Source organism: Papio anubis, chromosome 16, assembly GCF_008728515.1.
Source record: "Papio anubis isolate 15944 chromosome 16, Panubis1.0, whole genome shotgun sequence".
In the NCBI taxonomy this organism is placed as follows: Eukaryota; Metazoa; Chordata; class Mammalia; order Primates; family Cercopithecidae; genus Papio; species Papio anubis.
Window position 1 is genome coordinate 13,734,767 of NC_044991.1, and position 14,451 is coordinate 13,749,217.

Sequence of the window (14,451 nt, forward strand, 5' to 3'; positions counted from 1 at the left end):
GAGTATTTTCAGAAAGCAACAAGTCTCCTTTTAAATGGCAAAATACCAAAGAATAGAATAATTATAGAAAAAGTGGAAAGTGTATTTAATAATTAATCTCTTATAAATGCATCAGGCCTAGACGGTTTAACAGGCAAGCTCTTTTGTTTCTAAGTTCATTAAACATGTTAAGTTCTTACAAGGCAGATTACTTTTTAAGTAACAGATAATCCTCATGCTATTTAAATAATACCAATGGAAAGATAAAGAAGGAAGGAAAATCTCCCAATTCGTTCAATGCAGCTATCATATCTTAAAGCGTGGGATGAAAGCACACAAGACCCTTTAGAAAGAAAACCCAAGATCAAGAGGATGAAGGCTGTTTGTACAATGAAGGTCACCTAGCTGCTAATAAGAAGCAGCTTGTAGACTAGAGTTTAAAGCTAGAGAAAAGCCTCAAAGCCAAGAGTGTCGTTTTACCTGAACTTAAACTCCTGTCTCCCAGAAAAAAAAAAAAAAAGAGCACTGCAGATGTTAATAAACACCTTAATTTACTCATTGTTGCACGTATTAAGTCTCTTTGTAAAGTGTAATTATTTCAAATGCATGAGAAACATTGCTGAGGCTAAATTACATAATTCATGAACATTGATGATGGCTCAAAAATTAGTCAGTGTATATAAATGATTCAACAGTAAGCTTAGCAGATTTCTACAAAAAAGCATGATATTCATAAACTGTGAAACCTCAGTGGATAATTGCAGCATTAAGAGATCTCTACTGTTCTCTTCTTATGGTACCAGAATTTTTGAATATATGATATTTGACAGCTTTTCAAATCTTGAAATCTAAGTGTAAAACAATTCTTTTTATTTATTTTTCTTTTTCCCTTTTTATTTTTTAGTGACAGGGATTTGCTCTGTTGCTCAGGCTGGAGAGCAGTGGTGTGATCACAGCTTACTGTAGCCTTGAACTTCTTCTTTTTTAAAAATTTGACACGGAGTCTTGCTCTGTTGCCCAGGCTGGAGTGCAGTGGTGCAATCTTGGCTCATGGCTAATTTCCACCTCGCCTCCTGGGTTCAAGTGATTCTCCTGCTTCAGCCTCCTGAGTAGCTGGGATCACAGGCGTGTGCCACCACACCTGACTAATTTGTGTATTTTTAGTAGAGATGGGGTTTCACCAAGTTGGCCAGGCTGGTCTTGAATTCCTGACCTCAGGTGATCTGCCCACCTCAACCTCCCAAAGTGCTGGGACTACATGTGTGAGCCACTGTGCTCAGCCTGTAGCCTTGAACTTCTGGGCTTGAGTGATCCTCCTGCCTCAGCCTTCCCAGTAGCTGGCACTAAGAAAGGAGACCACCACTTTTCCTGCTGCCCCTTCTCTCCCCCACTTTTGCCTAGTTTATAAGACAGGAGAAAAGGGAGAAAACAAAATTTGGAAAGAAACAGAAGATAAATAGCCAGACAACCCTGGCACCACCACCAAGCCCTAGGAGTTAAAATAATAATAACAATAATAATAATATCAACCCTTGACCTAAACTACTTGTGCTTTCTGTAAATTCCAGACATTGTATACAGTAGCATTACAAAACTTTCTGTTCTGTTAGCTGATGCATGTAGCCCCCAGTCACATTCCCCACGCTTGCTTGATCTATCACAACCCTTTCACCTGGACCCCTTAGAGTTGTAAGCCCTTAAAAGGGCCAAAAATTTCTTTTTCAGGGAGCGCTCTTAAGATGCAAGTCTACCGAAGCTCCTGGCTAAATAAAGACTCCTTCCTTCTTTAATCTGCTGTCTGAGGAGTTTTGTCTGTGGCTCATCCTCCTACAGCACTAAGGTGCACACCACCATGCCTGGCTAATTAAAAAAGTTTTTTGTTGCCCAGGCTGGTCTCAAACTCCTGGGCTCAAGCAATCCTCTCACTTCAGCCTCCTGAGTAGCTGGGACTACAGGCTCACACCAACATGCCCGGCAGCAATGTTTTTTTATTATATTACATTTACTGTTAACTCCCTCCACCAGGTTCTGTAAATCTGATGAAGTTAGTATAGAAAGGGATTTGTAGACTAACCTTACTTACAAGTGCAGACACAAAACCATCAATAAAATATTGGAAAATCAAATCTGGTAATATTTTAGAGGAATGTGACCAGGTAGAATTCATTTCAACAATGCCAACGTAGGACATCAATCAGCACAATAAATTGCAGGAAAATCCCTGTAAAGGAATCTCATAGCATTAGATGTCCCCCTGTAACCCAGGGCAGTTGTATCCCTCATGGGTTTGGGGTTTTAAGGGATTGTCCTGATGCTGAGGCTTCCATGTCACCACGCTGGGAACTGTCAAAGCGAAAATTGCACCAGACACAACTAACAGGCAGGGAAGACTTTATTCAAGACTACTGCAATAGAGGAGAGAGACCAGAACCAAGTCTGACCTCAACTCTGTGGAAGGAAGGGTGGCAAGGTGTTTTAGCACCGGGTTGAGAGGGAGATCATGGGCCATTTCTGTTTCCCAACTGGCTTTACCCAAAGGAAAAGTAAAGTTTCTCATATCTTTATGACAGGGGGTAGTGGTAGTTTTCCAACTGCCAACCAAAGTTAGGCTTCTACCCTCCCATGGGACAGAGAGATAGGGTGATATATTCCTTGGTGATTACTAAACTTTGAAGGGATGTCTCCTTGGGAAAGACAGTCCTGGATTGTAAACCTAGCAAGAGGCTCTTTTATTTATTATTTATTTATTTATCTATTTATTTATTTTTTGAGATGGAGTCTCGCTCTGTCTCCCAGGCTGGAGTGCCATGGCACAATCTTGGCTCACTGCAACCTCTGCCTCCTGGGTTCAAGGGGTTCTCCTGCCTCAGCCTCCTGAGTAGCTGGGGTTACAGACGCACACCACTACGCCTGGCTAATTTTTGTATTTTTAGTAGAGATGGGGGTTCACCATGTTGACTAAGCTGGTCTCAAACTCCTGACCTCAAGTGATCTGCCCACCTCGGCCTCCCAAAGTACTGGGATTACAGGCATGAGACACTGTGCCCGGCCAGCAAGAGGCTTTTGAAAAGATTTACAGACATCTCAAAGGGACAGATAAATCATTTTCAATGACAAGTTTTCTAAAGAAAATGCTCTAAAATAAGGGAGGTCAGGACCTACAGTCAGTGAGAAGCTGTCTAAAGTCAAACCAAGCTGAGGGTAACATTAAGGGCATTTTGGTAGGAGCTCTCTGTCACCTGCCCAACCACAGAAGCCTTCTGATGTGGTCTTAGTCTGAGGCTCATTTTATTAAAACGCCTCACATGGCCACTTGGAGATGGAGGCAGAAACATTTCCCTGGACGTAGATCCTTGACAGGTGAATGCCTGCTGTCATGAGTAGAATATTGTTTTAGTAGGATCAAGAGGACTTTTCAGGAAGCAATGCTAAGTCTCTCGAATGGTGAAGCATTTGGCATTCCCTATGCAATCTCTCTGAAGACAGGTGTGTGCACCACCAAGAATTTGTCAACATTGTTTTGAACTTTCTAGCAATTGCGACTGAATAGGAATAATAAGTAAAATAAGTATTAAAAATAAGAGACAAGGTTCATAATTTGAAGAAGATATGCTTGTATGTCTAGAAAGCATGTAAGATTTAAATAAGAATTATTCAACAAACAAGACTTCGAGAAGGAGCTGGGTATAAACTCGTTATACAAATATCAGTAGCTTTTCTTTGCACTAAAAATAATCATTTGCAATAAAATAGGTTGGGAAGATATTAGCCACAAAAGAGGAAAATGAAGAAAGCAAGAAAGGAAGGAAGGAAGGAAGGAAAAAGAAAAAGAGAGAGAGAGAGAAAGAAAGAAAGAAAAAGAAAGAAAGAAAGAAAGAAAGAAAGAAAGAAAGAAAGAAAGAAAGAAGGAAAGAAAGGTGGGTGGAAGGTGGAAGAGAGAGAGAGAGAGAGAACGTAGGCTGGCATTGCAATCTTAAAAACCTGGAGATGAATCTAATAAGAACCTAGGAAAAAGCTTTTAAAATTTGCTGATGTAAAATTCCCAAAATAAGTGGAAATCCATAATTATTGGATCAAAAGAGCCAGTATTACAAAGTTGTCAAAACTGTCAGATCTTCCCAAATTAAGAATTAAATTTATCGCAATTCCCATAAAAATTCAAAGAGGACATTTTTATGACTTGATAAATTGATTCTAACAATAATTTGGAAGAATAATAGCATAATCACGTCCAATAAAATGTTGAAAAGGAAGACTAATGAGTGAGGATGCCAAGTATCAAAACACGCCATAAGTTATAGCAATTGGAAAAGCATGACATAGTCATGGGAATAGAGAATTGTTCAGAGGAACAAATAAAAATTGTCTTATTTAGCTCTCACTATACATTGAACCTAAGATCCCATGATACCAAAAGCATCAGAACTTTCTTCTTGTGCGAAGAGGGAATCATTCTTTCTTTCCTGTTCACTATTGTCTTTTATTCTTCTTCTTCTTCTTAAAGCAGACTATGGCCTGTAATCCCAGCTACCTGGGAGGCTGAGGCTGGAGAATTGCTTCAACCTGGAACCGGGGAGGTGGAGGTTGCAGTGAGCTGAGATCGTGCCTCTGCACTCCAGCCTGGGCGACACAGCGAGACTCTAAATAAATAAATAAATAAATAAAACTAAGCAGACTATGTCAAGGTCTTCATGTCCCTTCCCTGAAAATCTTGCCTTGACTTTAACAAGAAAAAATTGTACCATGTCTGCAAGTTCTTTGCTGAAAGTTGCCTTCTCAGAATTATGCTGAAAAGCCCTCTGTGCTTGGAATTCCACTTGCCTGCTGTATATATATGTATATACGTCACTTAAAAATCAGAGAAAAGTGACTGGGCACAGTGGCTCACACCTGTAATCCAAGCACTTTGGGAGGCCGAGGCAGGTGGATCACTTGAGGCCAGGAGTTCAGGACCAGATTGGTCAACATGGTGAAACCCTGTCTCTACTGAAAATATAAAAATTAGTGGGGCATGGTAGCGCACACCTGTAGGCTGGAGATGTACTAGGTGTAATCCCAGCTACTCAGGAGGCTGAGGCAGAAGAATCACTTGAACCTGGGAGGTGGAGGTTGCAGTGAGCCAAGATCACACCACTGCACTCCGGCCTGGGTGACAGTGAGACTGTCTCAAAAAAAAAAAAAAAAAAAAGAGAGAGAGAAAAGTGATTATATCATCCTACGTGGTAAAAGACAATTGTGACGGAGTGTCACATGGGCCTGGAAACTCCTCCATTTCTCCATTGGGCTGTTGTGGGGACTCTCTTGCACATGGGCAGATACTGCTGGTGTTGCCATTGTGTAAAGGAGAGCTGGTGTAAAGCCAGACTCTAAGAATGTCCAGGAGACTGAAGAATCCCACCTTCAAGCAGAGGTCTGGAAGCAGTGCTGAGATGTCTTGTCTGGATTGTGCCTGGCAATGTAATGAACAGAAAATAAAGAGGCACATTCTTTGATGAGTCTCAGCCTCTTGAGGTTGCACGACCATTTCACAGGGATCAAGATGAATCACTTTGTCCTCTAGTCCAGCGAGGGGAGGCCTTCCCAACCTCAGCCAGCCCTAGGGGCACACCAGGAGCAGCAGAAAATGGCTTCCTAGAGCTCCAGCAGCCCTGGGACCTTGGAGAATGATATTCTGGGCCTAGGAGGCAGATTTGGATCATGCCTGAGAATTCATCAAGCTGAGCCGCCCCCATGTAAGGCCTCTGGGAATAATCCCAACAGTTTCCACTTGTCAGCCTCCAGTTAGAGGGAGTCTGCCTCTCATGGTCAAAGTTGCCAGTCCCGCAGACAACAATGGGGCAAGGCAGGTCCCCAAAGCCATCGTGGAGACAGGATTGGTCCAGGATGAAGCTTTCACTGCCCATTCATGGGAGGAGAAACCCTTGGAAAATGAAGGCAAGGGAAACAGCCAGCTGCCTCTGTTTGAAAAGGGCTGTCCTGAGATCTGAGATCAGAATTGTTTGATTACTTCGTTTGTATTAAAATGTCCCTTTTTACCAGCCTGGCCAACATGGTGAAACCCTATTTCTACTAAAAATATAAAAATTAGCTGGGCATGGTGGCACCTACCTGTAATCCCAGCTAGTCGGGAGGCTGAGGCACGAGAATTGCTTGAACCCGGGAGGCGGAGGTTGCAGTGAGCTGAGATCATGCCACTGCACTCCAGCCTGGGTGATAGAGTGAGACTCTCTCTCAGAAAACAAAAAATAAAATAAAATAAAATAAAATAAAATGTCTTTTTTTAAAGTAGAAAATGATGTTGATAGTAAATGATATTTTCTTTTTTATTTAAAAATAAAATTGCATTTTTCTTTCCATTAAAAAAATTTTTTTACTCATCAACATAATAGAAAACTGTTTAGAAACCACATCTGTAGAGGTATGGAAACAGAGAAGTAAGCTGTAATCAAGAACAACAAGGTCTCCAACCTGAGCTTTGTAGAACAAACTCCGGCGTGGGGAAAAAGGCAGGAACTCAGTTGTCAGAGGCCACACAGGGTGGCCCAGTTCTCAGAAGCAAGGCTGGGCCCAGGGATGAGGACGGAGGCTCAAGGAAATCTAGGCACAACTGTGACCCTGTGAACCCCTTCTGCCCTGGGTCAGGGCTGGTCCTGGGGCTGAGGATGGAACTGAGCCTCCAACTGGCCAGTGGGAGAGGGGCACAGGTGTCTCAGTCACAGAAAGAGGAGGACCCAGGAGCAGGAGGCAGACAGGTCACCACTGAGAACAAGAGAGGCCTGAATAGGCAGATCCTACAAGTGTGGTTCAAGGCATGCAGCTGCCTCTATTCCCCATTTTTGGCTCAGTTGACCCCTTCCCATAAGCAACCGCGTGTGGGCATTTCTCTGGCATTACCAGTGGCCTAGGGCAAGTCCTCTTACAAGAGACAAAGAGACACTGGGAGTAGGGGCCAGGGGGGTGGGGGGTGGCCGAAGAGTCACATTCTGGCACATGGAGTTTGAGGCATCTCGTCTCTGGAACATATAAGGGAAGAGGTTCTACAGGTCATTGAATTCATAGCTGTTAGGTTTGGGGGAAGAACACCTACTTAGGAAAACCTTTAAGTAAAAGCTTGAGAGAGCCTGCAAACTTGAAAGCAGAGCAGGTAGACTGGGATGAGAAGAGGAGCACTGAAGACCCCTGAGGACACTGGTGCCTAAGAGGCTGGCTGAGGTGCTTAGGAGGCCAGGAAGGGAACAGAGAAGGGACAGTCAGAGTGGGAAGGAGAAAGCAGAGTGTGGTGGGAAGCATAAAAAGGGAGATAGTTTTAAAGCGCTAGGAGTGGCCATGTTGCTGGTGTTTTGTCTGAGAGGTCAAGGCAGGGGTGAATCCATCTGGTTAGGTGATGTGGAGCTCCTCTGTGATGCTGGCGGGAGACCATTCTAAAGCCAGGTCATAATAAATAGAGAGAGGAGTGAATAGGAAATGGGAAAATGAAGACAGCTCTTTGGAAAAGCTTGACTAGAAAGAGGAGAAAGAGACGGTATGGAAATCTAAGGTGGACACTTGAATGGGGTGAGGGAAAGGGGCATTTTTTTTTTTTTAAGATGAAAGACAGTTGGTTATGTTTTCAGGTCCTAGGAAATATACCATAAACTTATGAGATACATGAAAAACAGGGGATTAATTAAAGGGGTGAGGAATGTGAGAGGGATAGATGCTAGTTCATACTTGGTGGCAGTGTAGGAAAGTTGAGAGACAGTGACTGGGAAACAGGGATTCTCTGAAGCTGGGTTTATTAAGTCCAAATGAGCAAGTGCCTGTTGTTGGGGACATTTCTGACATTGTGTATGTATGATGATGTGATCCCAGGTTGCATCCAATCTAACCAGCAAACAAATGCCTGTCATAAGAACAAATGATTGATTGCTGCCTAACAAACCACCTCCCAAGCTTAATGGTTGAAAACAACAACCATTTATTATTTGTAACCATTCTGTGGGTTGGCTGGGCTCAGCTGGGTGGTTCTTCTGTTCCACAAAGCTGGCAAGGTCATTCATGTGGCTGCATTTAGCTGGGAGCTTGACTAGGATGGAGTGAGAGAGGGCTTCACTGGCTCCTTCCCCTCCACATGACCTCCCATCCTCCAGGGCTTCTCTCTTCACATGGCTTCTGTAGTAGGAGAGCCTGGACCACTTTGCATCATGGCTGACTTCCAAGAGAGCAAAAGAAGCTGCAAGGCCTCTTATGGCCTAGTCTCAGAAATCATATAGCTTCACCCCCACTGCATTCTACTGGCCAAAGGAAGTCACAAGGAGGCCCAGATTGAAGGGGAGGGGAAAGAGATTCCACATTCTAATAGAAGGAGCTGCAAAGTCACAAGGTGGAGGAGCATGTAGGATGAGAGGGACTGTGGTCACCGAGTCTGGAAACACCTGAGCACAGTACATCTCAGGAGTCACTGTTCTAGCTAACTCTTCATTCTCAAACATAGGGAAGCATTTCAGATGCAATTTGCAGTAAACATGTCTTATGCTTTTTAAACTGCTCAGTGAATGTGCATTAGATGAAAAAAAATCATTTTAAATGAACATTATAATTATACTTTTATTACATAAATGTGCATTTGTGGTAAAATTACAAACAATGTTTTACAAAAAGGAAAAACGGAAGTCAACTGAAATTCCACTCCCTGAATAACATGCACAGCAGGCATATAACCCTGCAGGCTCTTGGACTTACAAACAGAAACTCAATCTGTAATTCTTTCAGCCAGAAATCCCTTTTCTGACAAATTAATTCTTAAAAGATATATAGTCTTCTTTGAATAATCATTGAAAATCATTAAGTGGAACTTGAGATGTTATGGGAAAAGAAAAAGATGTTGAGTTTAAACCTCATTTTCTGGATGTCTAGTATATGTCTGGGAGTATGCTAGGCTTTGAGGATTCAAAACTACCCAAAACCTGCCTCACCTCTGCTCTCAAGTTGCTTATGGAACAATAGGAGAGAGAGATGCACAAAAAGAGAATTTCAGTTAATTGTGGTGGGAGCTACAGCAGAGGGGTGCACTGAATGCCAGAGGAGAGGAGAGGGAAGAGGAAGGGGAGGGACAAGGAGGCAAGAGGAGAGATAGAGCAAGTTTCTTGCCTACACCTGAGGAGAAGGGCAATACACCAGGACAAGAGGGAAAAGGGGAAAACATGAATGAACACAGGCAGATGGAAAAAGAAACTTATGAAAAAAGAGTCTTTGATGCTACATATTATGTCCCAGGTTTGGTTTTGTTTGTCAAATTTCCAGATTCAAATTTTTTTCCTTTCTAAAAACCTGTTTTATTGTTAAGTACAAATATCCCAAGCCATATGAAACATCTTTAGCTTAATAAGTCATTACAAGGCCAGGCAAGGTGGTTCATGCCTATAATCCCAGCAATTCGGAAGGCTGAGGTGGGAGGATTGCTTGAGGCCAGGAGTTCAAGATCAGCCTGGGTAACATAGCAAGACCCCCCTCTCTACCAAAATAAAGTATTTAAATTAAAAAATAAATCATTGTAGGGTGAATATCCTTGGATTGCTCCCCTCCCTATACTCCGCACAGGAGATAGAAGCTTGCCACCCACCCAGAGCCCTGCACTGCTCCAGACAAACCTCCCAGTCCCCCAACTCAGGAATCCTGTGTCCTAATTTCCTCGTCAGGGTCTATCATTTTCTCTCATTGTTTTATCACTCTGTGTGTATCTCTGAACATTATCACTTGGTGTTGCCTGTTTTTAATCTATAATTTCCCCTCCACTTCTCTCTTTTTCTTCCTTACAAAGTATTTGCCTGTGCAGTTTTTCCCACGTACTTTTTGTGCTGAAATTGAAGCAGTCAGTTGTAAACACACATTGATTATTTCAAGAGTAAAATGCTGCAATAAGTAATGATTATGAAAGCTATTAATTTTATGAAGAAAGACAATAATTAAGAACTTTAAATAGCTGAGTAGAAAAAAGATTGATTATTAATACAAATATTAAGAGAATGTATTTGCTCAATCATTTTACGAAGATTATAGACTGTTTGAGCTTATAAAGTTTAAATAACAATAAAAAGCAGAACAATGGTGATTTAATTATATTATAAATGTAATATTGGCAGAAATTTTAGAGAAGTAGCAGTTCTCACACGAAACTAAATCCCTTTAAGAACTCTATTTCATTTTTAGCAGCTTAATTTCATTTAAGCCAGGGGTCCTTCAAGCAAAAGCACTATTTGAGAATTCTCTACATCTTGTGAGGAATGCTTTAGAAGCAAAATGTCGGCTTCGTCATGTCCAAATCTCACAAAGATAAAACTACTCTAAAATCAGTTCATATCCAAGATAAATCATCTTTGAGTCAGACATAATAAAGACAATGGAGAGAATGAAGAAAGACATTGCTAAAAATAAACAAAGCACTTCAAACGTGTTTTGCTCTGATTATTCAAATGTCAAAACAACAGATTTTACAAGAATGCTTTAGGAAGGAAACTCCACACAGTTTTGAGTCTCTGGAGGCTAATTTAAACAAAATGTTTATAGAAATGACTGCTATAGATGGCCAAGCATTTTTGGAAACTGAAGATGAAGGTTTTTGGAATCCTCCTGAACCATTAATCCTAAGTGCAGAGTTCCTTCTAGGAGCAAATTGCCAGAAACATTTATCTGAATAATGTACCACTATGCCCTGAAAGATTAGGGAAATTATCCAAAGGGTTTGTTGAACAGGAGTGTTTATTAAGCATGGCGGGAGTGTGGGAGAGGAAACCCAGGAGCTATGTGTAGCAAAAAGAGTTGAGAAATTGGTATTCTTCCCCAGAAAAATGTCAACATTTAAAGTTTGGATACCAACATTGATAAAAATGAAACTGTAGTAAGTTTTTGTCTCTGGAATATTGGTATTTCAGGTTTATTCTTGTATCCCGTAAGTGTGTTCTATGATGATGATGGTGCTTGGACCTTCTTAAGAGTCCCAGGCTCTGCTTATGAAGGTGTCAGCAGAACAGAGGGCTGGAGCACCCCCCAGGCTCAGAGGGATGCTGGGTCACAGGAGGACCAGGGACGGAGGTTGAAGGGCTCTACCAGGCACACGGGGGTTGGGAGCTAGAATATAGACTGATAAATGCCTTCCAATACCCAAATTTTACAGATGAGGAGAGGTCAGAGCCAGGTTCAGAGACAGCGGGGAGCACACCTAAGTTTACACAGCCAGGCAGAGGCTAAGTTGAGGCTGGAGTTCATCTCTCTTGGGAAGGAGAACATGGGTCCTTCCTGATGCTTCTAACGTCCTGTTTCCAATCATCTCTTTGGGGCTCAACATTTCTCTTGTGAGCTCATCATCTGTGAATCCATCTAAATCTCATCATTCTATTTTTCAGCCTGAACTCACCCTCCACCCGTGCCTGCCCAAGTATGAGAAGATCTCCAAGGTAACTTTCCTACAGAACATAGCTGTGTCTCTATCTGAAGCCCAAATGTTCAAGCACACAGTCCTTTAATTCCCCTTTACATTCAGTTCCCTTCCTGATGTTGCATATTCCACAAAAGAGGTTTTCTATTCTACCGCCATCTCAGCCTCTGGGAGGTTCTCCAGGAATCTGTCTAGAAACCAGGACTTGGAGTTTATCAGAAAGAAACTGGCATCAACTTAGAAAACCAGCAAGGCAAGTGGAATGGGAATGAGGGTGGGTTAGAGATTCACCTCTTCCAAAGAGAGCGTAGATTCCACTCCATTGCCCCATAGAGTTTTTTAAGGACATACAGGCCAGGAAGCCTCTCCTCTCAGGACAGGCTTGGAACAATTCCGGGAGCAGGCAGCCTTGGCACATGAATGAAATGAGGAAGCATGACTGGGGCCCAGGCCAAAGGGACAATGCTGTCCAGGGATTGACAAACGTGACCCCCAATACCACCTGGGATGCCCACCAGCACCTTCAAAGATAAACTAAGTCATGTAGACAGAATACCTACATGCTGTCATCTGTCCGAGTGCTTCATACATACCTCCTAAAAAATCCATCTAATAATCCTGAGAATGAGGGGCTATTATCATCTCCATTGTACGGATCAGAAAACTGGGGATCAGAGAGGTTAAGTGACTTGCCCAAGGCCAGACAACTAGCAAGGGGCAGAGCTGAGATTTAAACTCAGATAGGGTGGTTCCAGCTACACAATCAATCATTATAGGACATTGCTTATCTTGACACCACCTTCCATAACTGAGTTACAGGAAATTTACCCTTCTGGTCAATTCTCATAGCTAGACCCAGAACCTGCACAAGGCTCATTTATCATTGTTCAGTTTTAAAGTATTTTATCGTTTAATGTTTTTATAAAAAGATACTTTAGAATTTGCAGTTATCACTGTCTATAAGAAGCTTTGGCTTTGATATTTTCCCATGTTCTACTTTCCACATACCACATACATTTCTGCATTGCACACACATTTCAGCCTGGCCAGGGGTACTGAGCTCTTGCTACTTAGGGAGCTGGGAGGCTGAGAAGCATCTTCACCAAGGGAAGGGACCAGCAGTGTGAGTCTCTCTGCACTCTCTTGGTGGGCAGTGAGGGTAGACATTTCCTTGTGGCAATGAGATGCAGCTTCCTGAGTTCCAGGCAGCAGAAATCCCCAGCAGACCCTATGCTGGGTCAGTTTTCCCAGGCCCTAATGTTTCAGGGCATGGCCATGGGTAGAGGGCATGAAGGATGAGTCCAGCACTAGCGATCCTCTGAGAAGCATCCTCCTACTTCCACTCCATGCACATCGCAGACTGAGTTCCTCCTGGCCAGCCCTGAGTCTGGTGCCTCTCTGCATTCCCAGCGCAGTGAAGGGGATCAAGGAAACCAAGTGGGACCACCCAAGAGAGAAAGAATGCTGGGGACAGGACATTAGCTCAGACCCTTTGTGTCCCCTGAATGCCCTCTCCATGCCAGCACCATGATTTCACACACATGCAGGGGTGCCAAAGAGAGTTCAGGGTCCCCAGGGCGCCCCAGGCATTCCCTGAATACCCTCCAGTCCTCCACTCCAGGCAGGACTTTCCCCACCAGGGAAGGGCATCCTACACTGTTCCCAGCCAGGTCCCCTTCCTGGCGGCAGTAATTCAAGAATCATCAAGGCAGAACGTCAATGGTTCCCACCATTCCCTCTCCTCCTCCCTGCCCTTCTCCCCAACACAGGAAAAAGACAGGAAGAAAAGGCAGCCACCAATCTCTGAATTCTAAACATCAGGACTCAATGTGCCCATCTCTGTGGCCTACACAGGGCACCCAGTCTTTATGTTACCAAGTGAGGTCCCTCAGTGTGTGTGCACAGCCTCATACCTGGCTGGATAGAACCAGAGATGCAAAGTAGAAAAGCATGGGCTCTGGAGTTTCTGTCCTCAAGGAGTTGCTCATCCACCCATCCATCCATCCATCCATCCATCCATCCATCCATCCATCCATCCATCCCATCCCATCCATCCATCCATCCATCCATCCATCCATCCATCCATCCATCCATCCATGCGTTCATTCCGATACCTTCCAATACCCAAATTTTCTAACCCACAATTTGAAGTGCTACCTCTGTGCCAGGACATGTGCAGATAACCAGGGAGAGAGATATGAATCAGGTGTGTTTGTGGGGGGCTGGGGGTGGGCATGAACACTGAGCACTCCAGGACTGTATGGGAAGAAGGGACAGGGCAAAATAGGAACCAAGGAAAATACAAGGGATTTAGCTGACTCCGATTGTAGGTTACCACGTGACTGGCATTATTTCACTTGGTTCCTTCAAAATCATTTTGGGGTTTGTAGATGACCATCTCCAAGTAACAGATGACAGTTTTGGGGCTTGGAGAAGTAACATGCAGACAAATTGCACGAGGTCTCACTCTTAGCAATACTAGAGGTGGGAGTCCAATCCGGGTCTGTCTGGCTCTGGGCTCACACCAGCTGTGATTGTTGGAGCCACTCCCATCTGCATCCCCATGAGGAGTCAGGGAAGGCTGCATGGAGGAGGCCCTGCGTCAGCTGAGGCTTGAATGATGCATAGGAGTTTATTGTAATTTTTTTCAGTTTTATTCTCTCTGTGTTTAATTTAGATAGTTTCAATTACTATATTTTCAAATTCACTAATATTAAGCCAATTCGATGACGTTTTCTTATGTTGTAGTCTTATCTGTGGTAGTTTTTTTTTGTTGTTGTTGTTGAAACGGAGTCTTGCTCTGTCACCCAGGCTGGAGTGCTGTGGCTGGATCTCAGCTCACTGCAAGCTCCGCCTCCTGGGTTTACGCCATTCTCCTGCCTCAGCCTCCCAAGTAGCTGGGACTACAGGCGCCCGCCACCTCGCCCGGCTAGTTTTTTTGTATTTTTAGTAGAGACGGGGTTTCACCGTGTTAGCCAGGATGGTCTCGATCTCCTGACCTCGTGATCCGCCCGTCTCGGCCTCCCAAAGTGCTGGGATTACAGGCTTGAGCCACCGCG

At 43.5% G+C, this 14,451-nt stretch overlaps 1 long non-coding RNA gene across 1 annotated transcript; it reads right to left on the reverse strand.

Annotated features, from left to right (window-relative positions):
* Positions 1-3,908: 3,908 nt before the first annotated feature.
* On the reverse strand, positions 3,909-14,134 carry LOC101010153. Its single transcript, XR_652828.3, has 5 exons — positions 7,067-14,134; positions 6,088-6,205; positions 5,005-5,428; positions 4,956-4,962; positions 3,909-4,619 (listed from the first exon to the last, which is right to left on the reverse strand). It is a non-coding gene; the product is annotated as an uncharacterized LOC101010153 (long non-coding RNA).
* Between the last annotated feature and the right edge of the window lie 317 nt (positions 14,135-14,451).